Below are 24,514 nucleotides of genomic sequence, written 5' to 3' on the forward strand. Positions count from 1 at the left end.
TGAACTATAGAACTGCACGGAACTCTTCGTGGTGAATTGGACTATTTGTAGATATATATAGCTGTATCTAGAGCGCTTGTGCCACGTGCATACAATATTTCCTTTTGTTTCTTTGCAAGTGTTGTGCTTTATAGTGAAATGAAATATGTCATGTTACCTTGCCTGTATAAGCCCAATTTTACATGTATGCTTTATTGAGTGTATCATTCTCAGCGTTATTCTGCATGGAAAGGCTGCTTTTCATTGATCTGTAAATAATTTTTCATGGAGCGCAGACGTAATGCTCCAGCGGCCTTTGTTTAATTTATATTATAGCTGAGCACGTTTAGAGCCCAGTGTACCCTTTAGGAGGGGCGTGTAAGGCCGCTTATGGCTGCGAGCCGTTCAGGAGAGAGGGCAGGGGCCCTTTTAGCACGCCGATGGTGGCCGCGGTTTCGCTCCAAGGAACGAACCGCGAGTTAGCGGAACGCCGGGAGGGGTCGGCGCCGTCTCCCGCTGGGTTCGGGAGCGTTCAGAACGGTCGAGCCGTCTGCGGTGGCGCCATGCAGGCAAGTGCGTGCTGCCTCCCGTTTGGGTGTGACATCTGGCCCAGAGCCGCGGCGGTCTGGTTTTCGAGCTCCGGGAATTCCGGTCAAAACACGGACTGGGTCTGAGGCGCTGGCCGCGCTGTTTGAGGGCATCTGCCGGAGACGGGGACACACTGCAAACACCCCTTGTGGTCGCGTTCGCGCCGAGTCACGGGCGATGGCCTGCTTGCTGGCTGACCTTGTCGCCGAGGAGTGGAATGTGTTAGCGATAAATTCCGCGCACGTGGTGTTGGCTCCTGACACCGTGAATGAACACGCGTGGAAGAGAAAGGAGGAAAGCAGTGTTTCTCGGAATATCTGGGCTTTCCGTTTAGGCCCTGCCCGGTGGGCGGTGGCCAAGAAATACTTACGCTCTGGTTGGCCGCCGTGGTCAAGGGATGGACAAAGAGCGGCCCCCGCCTATTTTCTTTGTTCTTGGCAGGAGATATCGAGCTGCACGAGTGAGGCACGGGAGTCTGGGCTGTAATCAGCGTTGCTGATAGATCGGTGAGGCTCCGTACTATATACTTAAGGCTAGCCTGGGCTGAAATCATGTGTTGATAAATCAGTGAGGCTAGCGGCGAGCCCAACGTAAAACAGCCTGGGCTCTAACTTCTTCAGTAAGTAGAAGAATGAACTGTGTGTTATTCCTGTTTAATCTTTTGTATATTTCTAGCTCAGTTGTATTCATTATTTTACGTTCACATAAACTACTAAATTCATCTAACCACCACTGCTGCCCACGTGGGAGTGCGTCATCGCTGCCGATCATCAACGAAGATCTCCGTGATCGACGACGAAGGACCATCAAAACTTTACTACATCCTTCCGTACGTGACCTTCGCATACAAGACGGCTGTGCAAGAAACGACGCAGATGACGCCATACAAGTTGTTATACGGAAGGAACCCGGCACTGACGCTCGACGCCATGCTACTTAACGTCACCGACGAAGAAAACCTCACGTGAATGTCTACCTTCAGCATGCCGAAGCGCAACAACTCGCCCGTCTACGTATCAACAACCAGCCAACGACCGACAGCCGCCGTTACAATCTTCGACGACGCTTCGTGGAATACTAGCCCGGCGACCGTGTCTTGGTCTGGACGCCGATACGCCGACGTGGACTTAGTGAAAACTTCTTCGGCGATACTTCTGACCATACAAGGTGCTTCGACGTCTCGGCGCTCTAGACTACGAGGTCATCCCTGATGCCATCACGAACTCTCAGCGACGTCGCGCACGACGCGAAGTCGTCCATATCGTGCGCCTTAAGCCGTTTTACACGCGTTAGCAAACCTTAGGACTGATTTTTCCTTTATCATTGTACTCTGTTTGTGTATGCACTTTTTTCCCCTTTCATTTTCTGTTACGAGCATCGGGACGATGCTTTTTCAGAGGGGGGCAATGCCACGCGCGCTTCTATTAATATTTTTATGTTACTCCGTTGCACGCATAGCCGCTGCCCTGTGCAAGGCGCACCTTATAGTGTCTGGGAACATTCCAGAATATTTTAGAATCTTCTTATAGGCTTGAAATGCAAACACGAACAGTTGAGATTATTGTGGACTTAACGCAGCCACCAGCGATAAGGCGCGAGTGTTCGATGCCGTATGCATAATAGCCGCTGTTCCTTACTGCAGATCAGATTATCGACGGCCGACGCTCTGTTTGCCGCTATCAGTATACAGCTTGCATTGCTTGCAGTTTGACTTTCCGTTTCCCGGCCACAAGTGCGGCCAAATAAACAGTTACGTATTTCCGAGTTCTGCTGGAGTCTTCTTCACCGTCGCGACCACGTGACAATATAAACTGTGCATCACCTGACAATATAAACTGTGCATCAACTGTCCATCACGCGAGAAGTATTTCACACTATTCATGTAAATGACCTGTTAATTGTGTTCAATTGTGACACTAATGTCATCCCATGCGAGTTTTGGTATGTGGTAATTAAGAAGTCGACCACGAGAGCTCCCAGGCGTAGGCGGCAAGATCGATAGATAGATAAACAGATAGAAATGGTCAAAGTGGCTTTGGTTCGCTAAGAAAGGCTTCGCATTTAAAAAGCTAAAAGCCCTTCTCAATGAACTTCACCACACACCTGGTTCTTCCGGTGTTATCACTGGTGCCCGCTATTTAGCGGTACCCGCCACGGTGGCCTAGTGGATATGGTGCTCGACTGCTGACCCGCAGGTCGCGGGATTGAATCCCGGCCACGGCGTCATTTTTGATGGAGGTGGATATGCTTGAGGCCCGTGTACTTAGAATTACGTGCAAGTTAAAGAACCCCAGATGGTCGAAATTTCCGGAGCCCTCCGCTAGGCGTCCCTCAGAATCATATCGTAGCTTTGGGACGTAAAACCCCAACAATTATATAAATATATACTGGGTGTCCCAGCTATCTACAGCCAAGGGGTAAAAATACAATATTAGAGGAAGGCGAGTGAAGTCAGTTGCAAATTGCTGACAGTCACCTTGCGCACTGCAGGAAATGTTTTTGTTTTATAATTAATTTATTAATTAGAAATATTTAATTAAAATGCTAAATATTGATTTTAGGCAAGAAATGCTACTTGCAAAGTTCGAGAGCGTCTTCAGAAACACCCATTGCATTATTTGCGGTAAAGAAAGTCTCACGTATACCATTTTTTCCAAGCTACAAGGGAAGCCCGCGAAATACGAAAAGAAAGCCACGTGACTAGCACATTCTCACTCAGCAAAGGTGTTGCTCTCAGCCGTGGTTTGAGCGAACGAAATCAGCTGCGGCCAGGACTCGCCCGCTCCGTTGCAGCGGTAGGCCGATAAGCTAACGGTGGTTTCTTGGCCCGCGCTCGCTACAACTTGCACCGTCACGCGCGCCAGCTGGCTGACGCGGGCTAAGAAACCACCGCCAACTTATCGGTTTACCGCTGCAACGGAGCCGGCGAGTCGCGGCCGCAGCTGATTTCGTTCGCTCAAACCACGGCTGAGAGCAACACCTTTGCTGAGTGCGAATGCGCTAGTCACGTGGCTTTTTTTGTATTTCACGGGCTTTCTTTGCAGCCTGGAAAAAAATAGTCGCAGTTCCGCCGCAACGGCGAAGCAATGAATGCGATAGCAACACATTGGAATGTAACGCGAAGAACGGAAAGCAGCTCGAAATTGCCAGCGCGTCGTTCGAGCCCAAAGGACGCACGAAAAGAACGCACACAAGACGAACACGAACTATCATGCGTCACGACACGATACTTGAAGTGCACTGCTGAAACATAAAGCAGGACGCACAAACGAACGAACAGGTATACACATGACGAGCGCGAACTAAACGTCGCAGTTGTTACTTATTTCTGTTTGAACAGCGCGCTCCTTTCGCAAACGCGGCTGCTGGAGCGAGCGAAGTGACTTTCGTACGCTCTGTGACTTCAGCGCGGACATCGCGAGGAAAGCACAAGACATACAACCCCCCGCTCTACCCCGCGACTGCCCCCCTTCTTTCCTTGAGATAAGCGCACGAAGGCGACCACGCCCTGTAGGGCAAAGAGCATCGGCGTTCGCAGGAGCAGTGCGGCGACCTTTAAAGCCAGCGCGCTCCTCGCGCCATCTTGCTGGTAATGAAGAAACGCTTATAAGTGCCTACCGTCTCTGAGTCCGGCCAGCGGTAAAGGGTGTGTATATAGCGCTCGCCGTTAGCTGGTGGACAAGCTGCGTTTTCGTCGCGTAGTGGCTAGCGCCACGCGCTACCGAGCGAGAGGTCCCTGGTTCGATTCCGCGCTTCGGAAACATTTTTCTGACTTATTTTTCTGTGGGGCTTTTATATATATATATATATATATATATATATATATATATATATATATATACATATACATATATATATATACATATACATATACGGTGCATGACGACGGCGGCGACGGGGACGGACAAAAACCAGCCGAGACCGTTCATATAATTGCTATCGCAATAAAATGGTATACGTGAGACTTTCTTTATCGCAAATAATGCAATGGGTGTTTCTGAAGACGCTCTCGAACTTTGCAAGTCGCATTTCTTGCCTAAAGTCAATATTTAGCATTTTAGTTAAATGATTTTAATTAATAAATTAATTATAAAACAAAAAAATTCTATAGTGCGCAAGGTGACTATATACAATTTGCACCTTATTTCACTCGCCTGCCTCTAATATTGATTTTTTAACCCTTGGCTAAAGATAGCTGGGACACTCGGTATATCTAGCGGGCATCCATAGCTCTAGAAAGCACTCATGTTTCTGAGGGCGCTTTGTTTTGGTACGGCAAACGTAGCCATAAATGATTCCGGACGTTTGAAAGCCTTCACAAAAATAGCCCGGTTTATTTTGGTTTCGTTCCTTTCTTGCTTTCTTTTCTCTTTTCTTCTTTATTTACTTTTTTGTTGTTCTCGTTAACTGGAATGGTACAAGGCTTCGACAGATTCCTGTAAGATATTTTTTGCCACATCTCATTCATGTTACACCATGGTACGAGGCAACGTATACACTTACAATTAGAATGTTTCGAAAACCACAAGCCACTGGATAAATAGCTCGTAACATACTGAATCACTGGTGAAAAATATTGAAATGGTAAGACCAAGTTTCACATGGTAATTAATGAACGTAGCAGTAAACTCGTCCCGACTCAATGAAAAACTTTCCGGATGAGGCACAAACGGCCTATGCAAAGTCCCTTCACTTAACAAGGCACGGGCGACCAAAAGTCCCGCCGCAACAAACAGTGTACAAGTGTTTTCGTGAGTGTGGTAATGTGTATAAAAAGACATGACAGCGGGACTTCGTGCTTTTATTTCAAGAAAAGGCTGGTAGCGGCCGACCTTGCGCGTTTAGTCAACGTCGTTGAGAGAGGAGTCTAGTTCGAAAGACAGCTGGTTGAACAAGTCACTGCCTGCCGGCTTGTCACCAAGATTCGCCTCCTCTTTTCCATCGTCATCATCATCCAGTAGCATCTGGATAATATTCGCTACTTTCTCCGCGTACTCTGGAGGAAATCCATATTTGGATGACGTAGACGCAAACGATGTAGCGAGACTTTTCAAGGCCTTCACCGTGTCTCCATTGAGTCTTGTGTTGTATGCCATACGGCTGACTCCATTCCCATCCGGGAGCTGCTTGGGGCTTCCCATATTGCTAGCACTCGAATCCTTTGGCCACTTGTCATGTCCAGCCTTTGACATTCCTGAAGGGCCTGGAATGGAATCGAGGTTATCGATGGATGAGAATGCGCCGCTAGTTGTGCGTTCAGACGTGAAATCCAGGGAAGTGCCGCTGCCGTTTCCTGGACAATGCTCGGACATTGACGATGAAGCCGGGGACTCATGCTCGATGATCACTTCATTGCTGCTGCAGTTCTCGGAAGGAAGTTGTACAGGAGGAGTTATCGTGCCTCGGCGAAAACCTGAAGTGACCGGAAACCCTCGCTGCATTAGTTCCTTGCGTTCGAAACCCAAACTATGCTCACGCGTGAAGCTGTCGTAAATCATTGGCTCGCAAGGGTTCTGTACGCCCAGCCGCTCCTCTTTGAGCCCGTGCATCATCCACCTAATCAGCCGTAGCAGCTCTTTTGCTTCATGCTCAATGTATGCGAGATTGCGGAACTCACTGATGTTCGTGCCGTCCATTTCGTTTTCGCAGGCAGTCAGTAGTTCGACAAGCTTCTCCGCTTCGCTTTGTAGTTGTCTTTCCAGCACGCTTCTCGCCTGGAGACTCTCGGGATACTCATATGCTTGGGTCGCATTCACTAGAGTTCTTACGGCATCGGCTCGTTGGTTTAGGTGGACCTGCAGAGGGTGCGATGACACGTCCGCGGGCATCACAGTGGGTCGATGCGGCCCATTGTCCAAGCCACTCATCCTGCAGGATGCTGGCAGGCTTTTGGTGGTTGGCAAGCTGTTTGGATCTTGATGGCGTAGCTCAACCCACTACGGGGAATAGACCATGCCTCGGGAGGAAGAAGGTAGAAGAAGAAAACAGTTGAATAGAAATGTTTTAAATCAAGTAAGAATATGACATTCGCAGTCTTGTTCTTATGGAATGGTTTTAGCGCTTTGGGCGTTTGATCAGTTTTGCGTGTTTTCGTCTCCTTACGGTGTCCGACCCACTTTAGATGATTGGCTAAGACTCGGCGAAAGATCAAAGGCTAACGCTGGGGTGGCTCATGCTACATGAAACTAAACATAAAGCTATACCTATTTGTTTTAAAAACAGATGAATTGAATTGTACGCATGGGCATTTATTTGTCAGGTCAACCACCGTTTTTTTTTCGTTTTTTGCTGTCCGGAATATGGTTGAAAATTATCCCACATTGTTGCTGAAGTCGAAAAATAATTTTTTGCGTTTATTATCGAGCCAATAATTTTCTTACCTTGCGGTGATACTTCATTATTTTTAAGACGAGAGCCTTACTTGCCTCATCAAACGCGAAAACTGACCGTCGGCGGCGTCGGCATCCCGCCTCGGCGGAATCAACACGAGTCATGAAAAATGTCATCACGTGATTACGTCACCATGTGACACCATCATGACGTCACATATCGGCAAAATTTGTGGCGTCATTATGACGTCACAGTCATCACATGACATCTTCACTTTTCACTGCCTCAATGATCGGTTGGCCGACCAAGGAGGCATTGTAAAACCAGGTCCGGTGCAGACAGCTTGCAATGCCTCCAATCCTGGAGGCAGTGCAGTACCACGGTAGGTTGAGAATTAATAATTAATTGTTGGAGTTCAACGCCCCAACACCATGATATGATTGTGAGGGCGGCATTGCTGGCAAAGAGAAAAAAAAGGGGGCGAATTGACAATAACGTACAAAACTGGAATAGAAATCATGTTTATTTTCAGCGCGCATGTTACAAGGTTGAAAGTTTCAATGCGACTTTTGGGGTTGAACATTTTTAGCCAACTCGCAAATAGTAGTATTTCCACTTATAATCTTTGTTCCCCCTTTTCATGGACCTGTGCAAAGAACGGAAGTGCAGTCGTTGTCTGGCTAAGTGCGAAAAAAATCGGGGACAATGCCAACTGGAAGCGATCTTTCCTTGTTCCTGTCTATCCCCACTTGAAGTCAAAACTGCCATGTCGGCCTTCAAGTAGGAAGCGACATGGGGAGGGGTTCTGACGTGGTGCCGGAGGCCACACAACAGTGCCCCGCGAGTCGCATGCGGACCCCGTCCTAGGCTACTGCATAAGGTACCCGGTGAGTTTTTTTCCGGCTGAGCTATAGAGGTCAGTGGTCACCAAAACATTTCACTGTATGTTGGAGTCGTGGAGTGGTTTGTTAGATGTCCATAAGCTGATATGCCTGGAAAAATAATCAATTATTTGAATATTTAAATACTTCAAGGGATTTTAGCATAAGCAATAAGTAGGCAAAATTAATCGCTTGAATGTCTTTGTATGTAGAAAAAATAACAAGTCAAATAAGTAAATATAAGTAACGGTAGCCAGGGCGATAGATTAGACGCTCGAAAGATTTGAATCGTAGAAGGTTCGGTAGGTGGTTAAAAAACCTGTAAAACTGCATTTATTTTGCAAAGGGCTCGGTATTCATAGTGAAAGAAATTTTGTTTTGTGGTAGGGCGTAAAAATATGCGTGAACCACCATTGCATAACCCTAAGTCCCTTCTAAAGAACCGAGGAGTGAAAAGGAGGTTTCAGTTTTCAAACTCGAGGAATGAATTTTTGATATTATTGCTTCATATATCGTGAATAGCACTCAGACATAAAATGCGGTACGAAGCCTCGATGTCCAGCCAGTGGGCATATAGCAAAAATCAGTAGTGAAGTGGCCTCGAAAAGTTATTCACCAGGCTTTGGCGTTGATTAACTTGGTTATTATACGAAAAGTAGTAAAAGTGATTTGAAACGCCAGAGCCTTGAAATTTCTGAAATATACAAGCCTCCATATGTTACACGTGCCTTTTTCGACTGTAGAAGTTGGTACGAGGATGACAGAGCGAAAGCAACTCCCTTGGTTCAGGAAGCCCAATGCTTGTTGGAAAGAAAAATGAAAAAATAAAGGCATCGAGGGCAGCGGAGATAGCGTTTTTAGTAACTTTCCGGCTCATCTCAGAGCACTGGGCCGTTGAATCTTGAACGATCAATTACATTTACAACCTGAGAAAAATAGGTATGGCGCAAAAAAAAAAAACAATGTCGTCAGCCCTTGGCAGAACACGCAGCAGAGTCACAGCGAAAGCTGGAAGAGTGGCCTTTGTAGAGCCTATTGTAGACTGTTGGGGCAACTAATACAAGCACACGTGTAAGGTGCCCACTACGCCATCAATAATCGTAATTTTCATGAAGTAGGGAAGCCCCCACTATGCCATTATTCTGCGGAGAAGCGTGGTGCGCGCTACACGTCTGTAAGGCATTATGTGCACTTTGTTTGGGCTGTCGCTGATTACGATGAACAATTATAGCTGAGCCCTTTGTAATGGCTTGTAAGCATTCAACGACCCACTGGTAGAGCGATTTGCATTGTGTGACGCCTGGTTGTTAATTTACTCTCCTGCGACGCTATGTTACACACATTAACACGATTCCTTGATCAACATGACGCCTGTATAGAGTATTTTTGCGAAGGGAATTTCAAGCACCTACGTGGCTCTGTCGAGGCGCCCAAGTTCAAATCCCGTCTTATCCTACACATTTTTTTCTCATTTAATTTTTTCGTATTTCGCGCGTTATAGCGGTTATGGACACCGGCGGCGGCGGATAACTACGGCGCCATAATCGGTTGTTGTGATCTCATAACAGTTTCTGCTGGAAAAGGACGGGGACGAAGTGAAGACACGAACTGACAAACACATGTTTGTCACGACCCCATATTTTTGTGCCATACCTATTTTTCTCAAGGAATAAACCAACTAGGTCAGCACAAAGCCCTCTGGAACATTAACAACCACCTTGGACTTGTGCTCAAGTCCACTATGTCGCTATTATCATTATTAGTAAAGGAATACCTCTAGTACTTCTGTTTAAACGAATCAACGCCTTTTTAGAAAAGATTCAGGTTTAAATAATTTCTCGTGCGTAAAAATCTCAATAGTTTTATATCCCTTGAAGCGTTCTACCTTTATTGTTAGTTTGATAATTAATTAATTGCTTTCTTTACACGCTAACGTTTACTGCAATTAATTTGCTTCTATGCAGTCAGCAGTCACATGCAATGAATCACCGTAAACTGACGGAATAGCTGCAGCAGATGACGCATTCTTTCTACGTGAAGTGGGTGGGGTATATGATGAAATGAGCAGTCGTTCCACATTGTGTAGGTGAACGACCTGCCGAGCTTGTTTAGTGCAATACACAGGATGTGACACATAATTTTGAACGAATGTACGGACTCATTTATTGTCTTGATTGGTAGTCATCATGACGAAAGGTACACACGCCTATTAATGTCTCGATGTCTGGATGTCTAATGACTTGAACGGTGGTCGTCGCTTGCCTTGTTCGATGGGTCATTATTTTTTGGTCATAACTGTGACGACGGTGGCCTTGCGGTCGCTATGGTACACCCTGATCGGCTCGGGTGCAATCTTGTACACGTTCTTTGCCAGAGTCAATAGGGGATATTCATATTGCTTGGTGCGCAGGCAACACTGGGCGCGTCCGCCATTTTTTGTTGGGCGCCGTCGCGGAATCGTCTGCTAGCGTCTCCCTAAGGAGAGGCCACGGAGAGACTGAGCCGTAGTCGCTGGCGAAGCTTTCTGACCAAGAAAGTGCGGCTGTTTCTTTCATAACCCAGCGCCGAACGGTCAGCGGACCTTACTGTGCTGCCACATATAGACGAGAACTCAATATCGGAGCTCTGCGCGCTTAAAAATATATCCGGACGGCAATGTGCAAGGGGCGCACCGCTTCTTAAAGCCGAACTGCTGTTCGCCCGTGACTCGCCGAACTGCCGAGTCACGGGCGATGGCCTGCTTGCTGGCCGACCTTGTCACCAAGGGTGAATGTGTAAGCGATAATTCCGCGCATGTGGTGTTGGCTCCTGACACCGTGAATGAACACACGTGGAAGAGAAAGTAGGAAAGCAGTGTTTCTCGGAATATCTGGGCTTTCCGTTTAGGCCCTGCCCGGTGGGCGGTGGCCAAGAAATACTTACGCTCTGGTTGGCCGCCGTGGTCAAGGGATGGACAAAGAGCGGCCACCGCCCATTTTTTTTTTGTTCTTGGCAGGAGATATCGAGCTGCACGAGTGCGGCACGGGAGTCTGGGCTGTAATCAGCGTTGCTGATAGATCGGTGAGGCTCCGTACTATGTACTTAAGGCTAGCCTGGGCTGAAATCATGTGTTCATGTGTTAATAGATCAGTGAGGCTAGCGGCGAGAGCAACGTAAGACAGTCTGGGCTCTAACTTCTTCAATAAGTAGAAGAGTGAGACTGTGTGTTATTCCTGTTTAATCTTTTGTATATTTCTAGCTCAGTTGTATCCATTATTTACGTTCACATAAACTACTAAATTTCATCTAACCACCACTGCTGCCTACGTGTGAGTGCATCATCGCTGCCGATCATCAACGGAAGATCTCCGTGATCGACAACGAAGGACCATCAAAACTTTACTGGCGCAGTCGACAGGATCGGCAAGCCACACGAAGAGCAACTGCAAGGTGTCCATCGAGCCAGAGACGCACGACTGCAAGGAGGTGCCGGCGAGTCCCACCGCCATCGAAAGTCGTCGGGAGCCGAACCACAGCGGAGGCCCTCAGCAGAAACGGGTGATCGGGATTCCTTACGCTTTGTTTAAGTTGGCATGGCTGTTGCTCTGTGAGGCTAGAGATGATCACGCGCAGAAGTGGCAAGCGCTGTGGGGTAAAGTGTGGGCGAGGTATGGTGCATCTGAGCAGAGAGAAAATCAGAGACAGCAGGAGCTACCGAATTCAGAGAGACTGAGTCTGAGCAGTCGGTCACCGGAGATGGTAGTGGGGCGCTAGGCGCTCTACAAGATCCGGATAGGTCAGATCCAGAGGGAATGGCAGTACGATGCCTGCAGCTCGAGCTAGAAAAAGTACGCCTACAGCTTGAATGTTAACGCGTAGCCCTACGCAGAGCAGAGATTGAGCAATCGAGTAGGTTGCCTTCGATGTCGGGAACGAACGACCGCCGCCATACCGGCATTGATGGAGTATCACAATGCGCTAAAATGCTGAAGGCATACAGGTTGCCGTGCGACGCGGATGTCCCGATGTGGTTGGATGAGGTGAAAAAACTGTTTTCATCCTTCCAGGTACCGGGGGGCAACCGAGTACACATGATAATGCCTGCGCTGTCTTAGCGAGTCCGCTATATGCTGTGTAGCTTGAGTGAAGAGGAGTGTGTGGATTATGAGATCGTGAAACGTGCGGTACTAAATGAACTTAAGCTCACCCCAGCTGAGTACTTAGACAGGTTTCAAAAGGTCACGAAGAAAAGAGAGGAAACATGGGCTCAGTTCGCTTCTCGAGCCAGAACGTACTTCGCGTATTACCTGCAATCTCGTAATGCGGATAATAAGAACGTGGTTGCTGAGATAATGGTCCCTGACAGAATGAAGGCGAGTTTGGGCCTGGAAGGTCTAGAGTATGTTCTTTTGCGGGAGGGCGAAGAGTGGTTCAAACCTGTAGAGGTCGCTAAAGTTCTCGAGACTTTTGAACAGGCGAAAGGAAAGGGTCGAGTAACTAAGACGGTTGGAGTGCCAACTGCTCCGCTGTTAGCCAGGCAGACCGGCATAGAAAAGGCCAATGTAAGGTGCTATATTTGTTGCGGTCAGGGTCACGTGGCTAGGGATTGTCCTCAGGCCTCAAGTAAGGAGCAGCAGGCGAAGTTGACCACTGTGCCTAAACAGGGAGTCCATAATGTCGCCATTGTTGGTAAGTTACCGCCACCCGAGCAGGAAAGGGTGCTGAGTGCGAGGGTGGAAGTAGTCGAGCGAAGTACTGGCTCGGGCCGGTCGAAACTGGAACTTATCCCGATCACGTTCGGTGGCATAACTACTGAAGCTGTGCTGGACACAGGCAGCGAAACAACGGTGATACGTGAAGGGATACTTCCGCAAAGGGTAAAGGATTCATCGGGCGCAGTAAGGCTCCAGTCGGCGTTTGGAAAAACCATCCAAGCAACTTTGGCTACATTGCCAATAGCTTTAAACTACCCGGGAGGGGTGGGACAACCACAGAAGGTTGATCTGGTGTGTGCTATTACTGACCAGCTCGCGGATGGAGCTAACTGTGTGCTGTCAAAAGAGGATTGGGAGTTACTGCATGCACAAAAAGACAATGGGAGTGAACGGGAAAGTGTTACGCATGTCGTCAGTGCAGTGGGACTTCGATCAGGTGAAATGAAAGACAGCGATACAGTAGTTTTAAACTGTGGCTGCGGTGAAACGGTTGATGAGGTTCAAGAATCGGGAGAAAGTGGTCCCGCTTTTGCCGATCAGGTCACTACTCAGCGAGAGCAATTTAGAGCTGAGCAGCTTTCAGATGATAGTCTTCGAAGGTCATGGGAGGATGCAAGGAAAAAGAAAGCTGGCATGTTTGTGGCAGATGGGCTCTTATACCATCAGGACCCTTTAGCGGGAGTCAAGGTCAGACAGTTAGCCCTGCCGGTTGAAAGGCGCAGCGAGGTGTTGGAGCTGGCGCATGAGTCCTTATGGGGTGGACACTTGGGGTCGAAAAAGACCAGGCAAAGCATAAAGTATAGTTTCTTTTGTCCAAGAATGGAAAGGGATATTGTTGAGCATTGTAAGACATGCCACCAGTGCCAGACGCGGTCTGATAGAAGGCAAAGTGACAAGATACCCATTACGCCACTCACGCGGCCGGAACACCCATTCCAGGTGGTTAATGTAGATGTCATCGGCCCTATCGATGTGCCGTCGACGAGAGGCCACAGATATGCCCTGTGCCTCGTTGATCTGTGCACTAGATGGCCTGAGGTGGTGCCACTCCGATCGTTGACTGCAAAGGCCACATGCGAGGCATTACTGGAAATTTTTAGTCGCACCGGTGTTCCGGAAATGGTCTGTTCTGATCAGGGCACAAACTTTAAATCACAAATGACACAGTTGATGTTGGAAAAATTGGGCTGTTCACCCAGCTTTTCCACCCCTGAACACCCCGAGAGCAATGGCGTGGTGGAAAGATGGAACATGGTTCTCAAAAATATGCTGTATCATGTAATAGAACGTGACCAAAAGAAGTGGGACAAGCTTGTCCCATTTGTGCTGTGGGCGTACTGCGAAGTGCCACATGACACCACAGGGGTGTCGCCATTCAGGCTGCTGTATGGCAGAAACCCGACCGGGCCTCTATCAATTTTGCAACAGACTTGGACGAGTGAAGTAATTGTGCCGGACTCTAAGAGAGAAACCATCGAAGTATTTGCAACAACTGCGTGAGCAACTAGATCTTGCCGCGAGTGTAGCGGAGTTGACAAGCACTGCAAACCAGGGCAGACATGCTGAAGTGTACAATAGGAGGGCGCGAAGTAAAAAATTTAATGTTGGAGACCAAGTGCTGCTGTTTGATACAGCTAGGGCAACAAAGATGGCGGCCAGGTGGTTGGGGTCGTTCACGATAACAGGTAAAGAGCGGGAACACTCTTATCGCCTACAAATGAATGACGGAAAGTCCTCGGTGGTGCATGCAAATCGGCTCAGTCCCTACTATGCTAGAGTAAGCCACGTTGGGGTGGTTTTGAGGAGGACGAAGAGTTTGGTGACGTGGAGTACGCGCCACAGGCGGTGCCTACTGCAGATAGAGAGAGTGTGACACCCCCGAAAAGCTGGATCATTTGCGTCCTGACGCGCGGAAGGAGATTGAGAGGGTATTCAGAAACATCGCTGTGTTTTTGATGGAAAGCCTGGGATGGCTCAGGTCGGCATCGTATTGAGTTGGAGGAGAGTTGTAAGCCCAAAAGGACATTCCCTTACCGGGTTCCAGAGCTGTTAAGGAAAGAGGTTAGTCGGCAGGTTGGAGAACTTCTTGATCTGGGGCTCATATACCCAGTGGAAAGTGAATTCGCACACCCGGTTGTGTGTGTGGGTAAGAAAGACGGGTCAATGCACATGTGAATTGATTATAGGACGTTGAATGCTCTCACGCGCGTGGATGCCTTTCCCATGGCCAATCCGCGAGAGCTAATTTTGAGAGTGGGTCGCGCAAATTTCATAACTGTAGTCGACCTCAGGAGAGGGTACTGGCAGGTGCCAATGGATCCCCAAAGTGAATATCTCACGGCGTTCGCGACACACGATGGGCAGTACGCGTGGAGGGTAATGCCCTTCGGTTTGAAGAACTCAGCAGCTACCTTTCAGCGGATGGTTAATGCATTGCTGTCAACCAGTGTTGTAGGCGTTACTGAAAAAAAGTAACTAAATACGTTACTCGTTACACTATAAAAAAAGGAACGCGTTACCGCCCTGCGTTACCAACAAAAAATGTAACGCGTTACCGTTACCGTTACCGAAAAAAAGTAACGGACGTTACCTCTGCCGTTACTCCGCAATCATAAATTTTAATCAACGCGTGATTGCTGCAGGAACCCACAATAAGAATTTTTTAAACCTCAAATTTATGTTTCACATAAATCTTCTAACCCAAACAACGATTACACGCAAAATGCTGATTTAAGGAGAGAGAGAGAATAAACATATTTCATTCGGTAATATTTAAGCGTCGTCTTCGGGGTGGCCTCCCCCTTCCAGGAAACCATAGGCTTTCGCCGCGTCGACAGCCCTCGCTAACAGCTGGCGCAGGTCTTCGAGGGTGGGGCTGGCTAAGGCTCACTCCCAAAGCTCAGGCGTCTAGTCTGGGTTGGATTATGTGCACAAATGTACCAGGCCTTAGCAATGTTATAGTGGCTTAAAGTTGCTTGTAGAGTTACGTGTGATGGCTTCTGATTCTGGCACATGGTGAAGCCATTTTTCTCAATTAGAGATTATACACAATATGAGATTCAATCATCAACGCTATCCGCAAAGAAATCATGACTGAACTCTCAAGAAATTTCCAGTAATTCTAACGGCGTGTTTCTAGTAGCAAAGTATATGCGAAAATTTTGTAGTAGTAAAGAAATGCTTCAATGGCTTAGTCACGGGAAAAAATATCTGTGCATAAACATTTTTTGTTCACTTTAACCTGTATAATTACCGAAAAAATTGCGAGCGTTTATGTGAAGGTGTTCAAGATCAGCCTCGCTCGCAAAACTTAGCTGCAGTTGCGGATAGAAAGAAGCAAAACTTATTTTCAAAAGGTTGATAAGCTTTATCAACTTTGTAGCAGCTATAATACGATTTCGCACATCTAGACATTTAAAAAAAATAGTTTCCTTCGCTCTACAAGATTCAAACAAAGTTACTTTACTATTTGTTGCGCACTAATTTCATACACAAAATGTCTTCTTTTTAACGGCAATATTTGTGTTTTACGTCGCCGTGAACTTTCGAGAACGACAGGTAATGAAATTGGTCCCTCCATAAGTTCGACATTTTCTCCCTCGCAAATTATGCAGTTAATAAGAAAACTAAGTCCCTTTCCGGGCTGTTGAGTGGTATGTGCACAAGATGTAAAATACCCAATCAAATCTAAAATATCCATTTTCGGATCCGTGTTGATTTCTCGTGGAACCACTTGTTTGCGATAACCATGATTGGGAGTCTAACTGCGGTTATGTCTGCCGTGTAGCTACCTGTAACCGTGGTTAGCCCGTAACCGTAGTTTGCTTAACCGCGGTTAAGGCTGTTCGTGTGACAGCGGTATTAATGGGCTTTAGTTGAAACAGAGGGACGCCAACCAAGGTAAGGAGTAAAAATATTTTTTTTTGCGTAACAAGAAAAATCGGACGTTTCGCGTCCCACTCACATTTTTTTTCAGGGTTTTCTTCCTGCCATGCGGTCACGCCTATTCTCCATGCTGTGAAGAATTCCGTTGAGGCAGACTCTCGATCTGCAGCGCACCTGTAGACCAGTTGACATTACCGGCTGTCTCCTGGATGGGCCAGGATTCCACAAAAAGCCGCTTATAGTAATTGGCCTCTAAGTCGACGACACGGGAGTTGTCAAATTCGATGCGGTGTTCGTTCACCACGCTGTGCTCGGCGAGTGTACTCTGTCACTCGAACTTGCGGACGTCGTTTTTATGTTGTCGCAGCCTCTCGGGGAAAGTCTTTGTTTCCCCCACGTACGAAGCGTCACGATCAGCACATGCTATGGTCTAGACCAGCCCTTGCGCTTTCTCTTCGGGTGGCCTGTCTTTTGGGCACGAAAAGGCGCAGGTGCCAGCAAGCAATCCACCTGCTACAATCCACTTCCACGAAAAGCAGTTTCTCATGGCGGATTCCGCGGCTTTCTTCAAGCTTTGTGTGGCGACAAGCGATTCCGCCCGGGCATGCTTTGTCAATGCCCGGCAAGCCGAACGCAGTCCGACGCTGCGGCAAAAGAATTCGTCGGGGCGAGCTCTAGGAAAATGGCACCTGCAGGATGAAAAAGTAACGAGTAACGTGACCCCACACGTTACCAAAAAATGTTAACGTAAGTACGTTACCCGTTACAGTTTTGAAATTGTAACGAGTACGTTACTAAGTTACCGAAAAAAGTAACGCGTTACCGGTAACGCCGTTACTTGTAACGCGTTACCGCCAACACTGCTGTCAACACACCAGGCTTATGCATTCGCGTACCTTGATGACATAGCAATTTTTTCAGACACATGGGAGGAACACCTTCGCCATGTGTACACCGTGCTTAGGATTCTTGGTGATGCCGGTCTGAGGGCAAGCTCTGAAAAATACCAGGCAGCGCAGACACATATCCGTTATCTCGGACATCTGGTTGGCTCGGGAACTCACGGCCCAGACCCAGAAAAGATAGCTGCTATCAAAGGCCTTGTACCGCCGCGCGCAAAGAAGGAAGTGAGAAGCCTCTTAGGGCTTTGTGGGTATTACCGCGAGTGTGTCGAACTACGCGGACGTCACGGCCCGCTCATAGCGTTAACTAGGCGGGGGGTGCCAAATGAAATCCCACGGGGAGAGGATGCCCAGTAGGCGTTCGATAGCTTAAAGACCTCGTTGTGCCAGGCCGTCGCCATGAACACTCCTGACCCTCATCAGCCATATTGGCTCTTCACGGATGCGTCAGCCACGGCAGCCGGAGCCTGTTTGGCTCAAATATCGGCAGACGGGAAAGAAAAGCCCATAGCGTTCGCTAGCCATCGATTTAAGCCGACACAGGGGCGCTGGTCAACGATAGAAAGGGAGGCGTTTGCAATAATATGGGCGCCCAAGAAATTTAACTATTGGCTCTTTGGAGCAGTGGTGAATGTAGTCTCTGATCATAGCCCTCTGTCCTACCTGACCACCAGCACTCCGCAGGGAGCAAAGCTAGCTAGGTGGGCACTTTCATTGCAGCGATACAATGTCACGGTGCGCCATCGGAAAGGCGCGCATAATGCCAATGCGGATGCACTGTCAAGGCTTCAGAATGGCTCATAGGAGCCAGCTCAATAACGAGCCATGCTGGCTTGGACGGGCGTGAATGTTCCCGTTCACCTCAAGTGTGGTGTGTGCTGAACTATAGAACTGCACGGAACTCTTCGTGGTGAATTGGACTATTTGTAGATATATATAGCTGTATCTAGAGCGCTTGTGCCACGTGCATACAATATTTCCTTTTGTTTCTTTGCAAGTGTTGTGCTTTATAGTGAAATGAAATATGTCATGTTACCTTGCCTGTATAAGCCCAATTTTACATGTATGCTTTATTGAGTGTATCATTCTCAGCGTTATTCTGCATGGAAAGGCTGCTTTTCATTGATCTGTAAATAATTTTTCATGGAGCGCAGACGTAATGCTCCAGCGGCCTTTGTTTAATTTATATTATAGCTGAGCACGTTTAGAGCCCAGTGTACCCTTTAGGAGGGGCGTGTAAGGCCGCTTATGGCTGCGAGCCGTTCAGGAGAGAGGGCAGGGGCCCTTTTAGCACGCCGATGGTGGCCGCGGTTTCGCTCCAAGGAACGAACCGCGAGTTAGCGGAAGGCCGGGAGGGGTCGGCGCCGTCTCCCGCTGGGTTCGGGAGCGTTCAGAACGGTCGAGCCGTCTGCGGTGGCGCCATGCAGGCAAGTGCGTGCTGCCTCCCGTTTGGGTGTGACATCTGGCCCAGAGCCGCGGCGGTCTGGTTTTCGAGCTCCGGGAATTCCGGTCAAAACACGGACTGGGTCTGAGGCGCTGGCCGCGCTGTTTGAGGGCATCTGCCGGAGACGGGGACACACTGCAAACACCCCTTGTGGTCGCGTTCGCGCCGAGTCACGGGCGATGGCCTGCTTGCTGGCTGACCTTGTCGCCGAGGAGTGGAATGTGTTAGCGATAAATTCCGCGCACGTGGTGTTGGCTCCTGACACCGTGAATGAACACGCGAGGAAGAGAAAGGAGGAAAGCAGTGTTTCTCGGAATATCTGGGCTTTCCGTTTAGGCCCTGCCCGGTGGGCGGTGGCCAAGAAATACTTACGCTCTGGTTGGCCGCCGTGGTCAAGGGATGGACAAAGAGCGGCCACCGCCTATTTTCTTTGTTCTTGGCAGGAGATATCGAGCTGCACGAGTGAGGCACGGGAGTCTGGGCTGTAATCAGCGTTGCTGATAGATCGGTGAGGCTCCGTACTATATACTTAAGGCTAGCCTTGGCTGAAATCATGTGTTGATAAATCAGTGAGGCTAGCGGCGAGCCCAACGTAAAACAGCCTGGGCTCTAACTTCTTCAGTAAGTAGAAGAATGAACTGTGTGTTATTCCTGTTTAATCTTTTGTATATTTCTAGCTCAGTTGTATTCATTATTTTACGTTCACATAAACTACTAAATTCATCTAACCACCACTGCTGCCCACGTGGGAGTGCGTCATCGCTGCCGATCATCAACGAAGATCTCCGTGATCGACGACGAAGGACCATCAAAACTTTACTACATCCTTCCGTACGTGACCTTCGCATACAAGACGGCTGTGCAAGAAACGACGCAGATGACGCCATACAAGTTGTTATACGGATGGAACCCGGAAGGAACCTTCAGCATGCCGAAGCGCAACAACTCGCCCGTCTACTTATCAACAACCAGCCAACGACCGACAGCCGCCGTTACAATCTTCGACGACGCTTCGTGGAATACTAGCCCGGCGACCGTGTCTTGGTCTGGACGCCGATACGCCGACGTGTACTTAGTGAAAACTTCTTCGGCGATACTTCTGACCATACAAGGTGCTTCGACGTCTCGGCGCTCTAGACTACGAGGTCATCCCTGATGCCATCACGAACTCTTAGGACTGATTTTTCCTTTATCATTGTACTCTGTTTGTGTATGCACTTTTTTCCCCTTCCATTTTCTGTTACGAGCATCGGGACGATGCTTTTTCAGAGGGGGGCAATGCCACGCGCGCTTCTATTAATATTTTTATGTTACTCCGTTGCACGCATAGCCGCTGCCCTGTGCAAGGCGCACCTTATAGTGTCTGGGAACATTCCAGAATATTTTAGAATCTTCTTATAGGCTTGAAATGCAAACACGAACAGTTGAGATTATTGTGGACTTAACGCAGCCACCAGCGATAAGGCTCGAGTGTTCGATGCCGTATGCATAATAGCCGCTGTTCCTTACTGCAGATCAGATTATCGACGGCCGACGCTCTGTTTGCCGCTATCAGTATACAGCTTGCATTGCTTGCAGTTTGACTTTCCGTTTCCCGGCCACAAGTGCGGCCAAATAAACAGTTACGTATTTCCGAGTTCTGCTGGAGTCTTCTTCACCGTCGCGACCACGGGACAATATAAACTGTGCATCACCTGACAATATAAACTGTGCATCAACTGTCCATCACGCGAGAAGTATTTCACACTATTCATGTAAATGACCTGTTAATTGTGTTCACTATACACTAATGTCATCCCATGCGAGTTTTGGTATGTGGTAATTAAGAAGTCGACCACGAGAGCTCCCAGGCGTAGGCGGCAAGATCGATAGATAGATAAACAGATAGAAATGGTCAAAGTGGCTTTGGTTCGCTAAGAAAGGCTTCGCATTTAAAAAGCGAAAAGCCCTTCTCAATGAACTTCACCACACACCTGGTTCTTCCGGTGTTATCACTGGTGCCCGCTATTTAGCGGTACCCGCCACGGTGGCCTAGTGGATATGGTGCTCGACTGCTGACCCACAGGTCGCGGGATTGAATCCCGGCCACGGCGTCATTTTTGATGGAGGTGGATATGCTTGAGGCCCGTGTACTTAGAATTACGTGCACGTTAAAGAACCCCAGATGGTCGAAATTTCCGGAGCCCTCCGCTAGGCGTCCCTCAGAATCATATCGTAGCTTTGGGACTTAAAACCCCAACACTTATATAAATATATACTGGGTGTCCCAGCTATCTACAGCCAAGGGGTAAAAATACAATATTAGAGGAAGGCGAGTGAAGTCAGTTGCAAATTGCTGACAGTCACCTTGCGCACTGCAGGAAATGTTTTTGTTTTATAATTAATTTATTAATTAGAATTATTTAATTAAAATGCTAAATATTGATTTTAGGCAAGAAATGCTACTTGCAAAGTTCGAGAGCGTCTTCAGAAACACCCATTGCATTATTTGCGGTAAAGAAAGTCTCACGTATACCATTTTTTCCAAGCTACAAGGGAAGCCCGCGAAATACGAAAAGAAAGCCACGTGACTAGCGCATTCTCACTCAGCAAAGGTGTTGCTCTCAGCCGTGGTTTGAGCGAACGAAATCAGCTGCGGCCAGGACTCGCCCGCTCCGTTGCAGCGGTAGGCCGATAAGCTAACGGTGGTTTCTTGGCCCGCGCTCGCTACAACTTGCACCGTCACGCGCGCCAGCTGGCTGACGCGGGCTAAGAAACCACCGCCAACTTATCGGTTTACCGCTGCAACGGAGCCGGCGAGTCGCGGCCGCAGCTGATTTCGTTCGCTCAAACCACGGCTGAGAGCAACACCTTTGCTGAGTGCGAATGCGCTAGTCACGTGGCTTTTTTTGTATTTCACGGGCTTTCTTTGCAGCCTGGAAAAAAATAGTCGCAGTTCCGCCGCAACGGCGAAGCAATGAATGCGATAGCAACACATTGGAATGTAACGCGAAGAACGGAAAGCAGCTCGAAATTGCCAGCGCGTCGTTCGAGCCCAAAGGACGCACGAAAAGAACGCACACAAGACGAGCACGAACTATCATGCGTCACGACACGATACTTGAAGTGCACTGCTGAAACATAAAGCAGGACGCACAAAACGAACGAACAGGTATACACATGACGAGCGCGAACTAAACGTCGCAGTTGTTACTTATTTCTGTTTGAACAGCGCGCTCCTTTCGCAAACGCGGCTGCTGGAGCGAGCGAAGTGACTTTCGTACGCTCTGTGACTTCAGCGCGGACATCGCGGGGAAAGCACAAGACATACAACCCCTCGATCTACCCCGCGACTGCCCCCCTTCTTTCCTTGAGATAAGCGCACGAAGGCGACCACGCCCTGTAGGGCAAAGAGCATCGGCGTTCGCAGGAGCGGTGCGGCGACCTTTAAAGCCAGCGCGCTCCTCGCGCCATCTTGCTGGTAATGAAGAAACGCTTATAAGTGCCTACCGTCTCTGAGTCCGGCCAGCGGTAAAGGGTGTGTATATAGCGCTCGCCGTTAGCTGCGTGGACAAGCTGCGTTTTCGTCGCGTAGTGGCTAGCGCCACGCGCTACCGAGCGAGAGGTCCCTGGTTCGATTCCGCGCTTCGGAAACATTTTTCTGACTTATTTTTCTGTGGGGCTTTTATATATATATATATATATATATATATATATATATATATATATATATATATATATATATATATATATATATATATATATATATATATATATATATATACATATACATATACGGTGCATGACGACGGCGGCGACGGGGACGGACAAAAACCAGCCGAGACCGTTCATATAATTGCTATCGCAATAAAATGGTATACATGAGACTTTCTTTATCGCAAATAATGCAATGGGTGTTTCTGAAGACGCTCTCGAACTTTGCAAGTCGCATTTCTTGCCTAAAGTCAATATTTAGCATTTTAGTTAAATGATTTTAATTAATAAATTAATTATAAAACAAAAAAATTCTATAGTGCGCAAGGTGACTATAAACAATTTGCACCTTATTTCACTCGCCTGCCTCTAATATTGATTTTTTAACCCTTGGCTAAAGATAGCTGGGACACTCGGTATATCTAGCGGGCATCCATAGCTCTAGAAAGCACTCATGTTTCTGAGGGCGCTTTGTTTTGGTACGGCAAACGTAGCCATAAATGATTCCGGACGTTTGAAAGCCTTCACAAAAATAGCCACGGTTTATTTTGGTTTCGTTCCTTTCTTGCTTTCTTTTCTCTTTTCTTTCTTTATTTACTTTTTTGTTGTTCTCGTTAACTGGAATGGTACAAGGCTTCGACAGATTCCTGTAAGATATTTTTTTTGCCACAACATCTCATTCATGTTACACCATGGTACGAGGACAACGTATACACTTACAATTAGAATGTTTCGAAAACCACAAGCCACTGGATAAATAGCTCGTCACATACTGAATCACTGGTGAAAAATATTGAAATGGTAAGACCAAGTTTCAGATGGTAATTAATGAACGTAGCAGTAAACTCGTCCCGACTCAATGAAAAACTTTCCGGATGAGGCACAAACGGCCTATGCAAATCCCTTCACTTAACAAGCACGGGCGACCAAAAGTCCCGCCGCAACAAACAGTGTACAAGTGTTTTCGTGAGTGTGGTAATGTGTATACAAAAGACATGACAGCGGGACTTCGTGCTTTTATTTCAAGAAAAGGCTGTAGCGGCCGACCTTGCGCGTTTAGTCAACATCGTTGAGAGAGGAGTCTAGTTCGAAAGACAGCTGGTTGAACAAGTCACTGCCTGCCGGCTTGTCACCAAGATTCGCCTCCTCTTTTCCATCGTCATCATCATCCAGTAGCATCTGGATAATATTCGCTACTTTCTCCGCGTACTCTGGAGGAAATCGATATTTGGATGACGTAGACGCAAACGATGTAGCGAGACTTTTCAAGGCCTTCACCGTGTCTCCATTGAGTCTTGTGTTGTATGCCATACGGCTGACTCCATTCCCATCCGGGAGCTGCTTGGGGCTTCCCATATTGCTAGCACTCGAATCCTTTGGCCACTTGTCATGTCCAGCCTTTGACATTCCTGAAGGGCCTGGAATGGAATCGAGGTTATTGATGGATGAGAATGCGCCGCTAGTTGTGCGTTCAGACGTGAAATCCAGGGAAGTGCCGCTGCCGTTTCCTGGACAATGCTCGGACATTGACGATGAAGCCGGGGACTCATGCTCGATGATCACTTCATTGCTGCTGCAGTTCTCGGAAGGAAGTTGTACAGGAGGAGTTATCGTGCCTCGGCGAAAACCTGAAGTGACCGGAAACCCTCGCTGCATTAGTTCCTTGCGTTCGAAACCCAAACTATGCTCACGCGTGAAGCTGTCGTAAATCATTGGCTCGCAAGGGTTCTGTACGCCCAGCCGCTCCTCTTTGAGCCCGTGCATCATCCACCTAATCAGCCGTAGCAGCTCTTTTGCTTCATGCTCAATGTATGCGAGATTGCGGAACTCACTGATGTTCGTGCCGTCCATTTCGTTTTCGCAGGCAGTCAGTAGTTCGACAAGCTTCTCCGCTTCGCTTTGTAGTTGTCTTTCCAGCACGCTTCTCGCCTGGAGACTCTCGGGATACTCATATGCTTGGGTCGCATTCACTAGAGTTCTTACGGCATCGGCTCGTTGGTTTAGGTGGACCTGCAGAGGGTGCGATGACACGTCCGCGGGCATCACAGTGGGTCGATGCGGCCCATTGTCCAAGCCACTCATCCTGCAGGATGCTGGCAGGCTTTTGGTGGTTGGCAA

General features: G+C 48.0%; 1 pseudogene; it reads left to right on the forward strand.

The window, feature by feature from the left end:
• The first annotated feature begins 11,569 nt into the window (after nt 1-11,569).
• On the forward strand, nt 11,570-13,509 carry LOC125759014 (uncharacterized; annotated as a pseudogene).
• The last annotated feature ends 11,005 nt before the right edge of the window (nt 13,510-24,514 follow it).

Source organism: Rhipicephalus sanguineus, chromosome 1 (genome assembly GCF_013339695.2).
Source record: "Rhipicephalus sanguineus isolate Rsan-2018 chromosome 1, BIME_Rsan_1.4, whole genome shotgun sequence".
Classification (NCBI taxonomy): domain Eukaryota; kingdom Metazoa; phylum Arthropoda; class Arachnida; order Ixodida; family Ixodidae; genus Rhipicephalus; species Rhipicephalus sanguineus.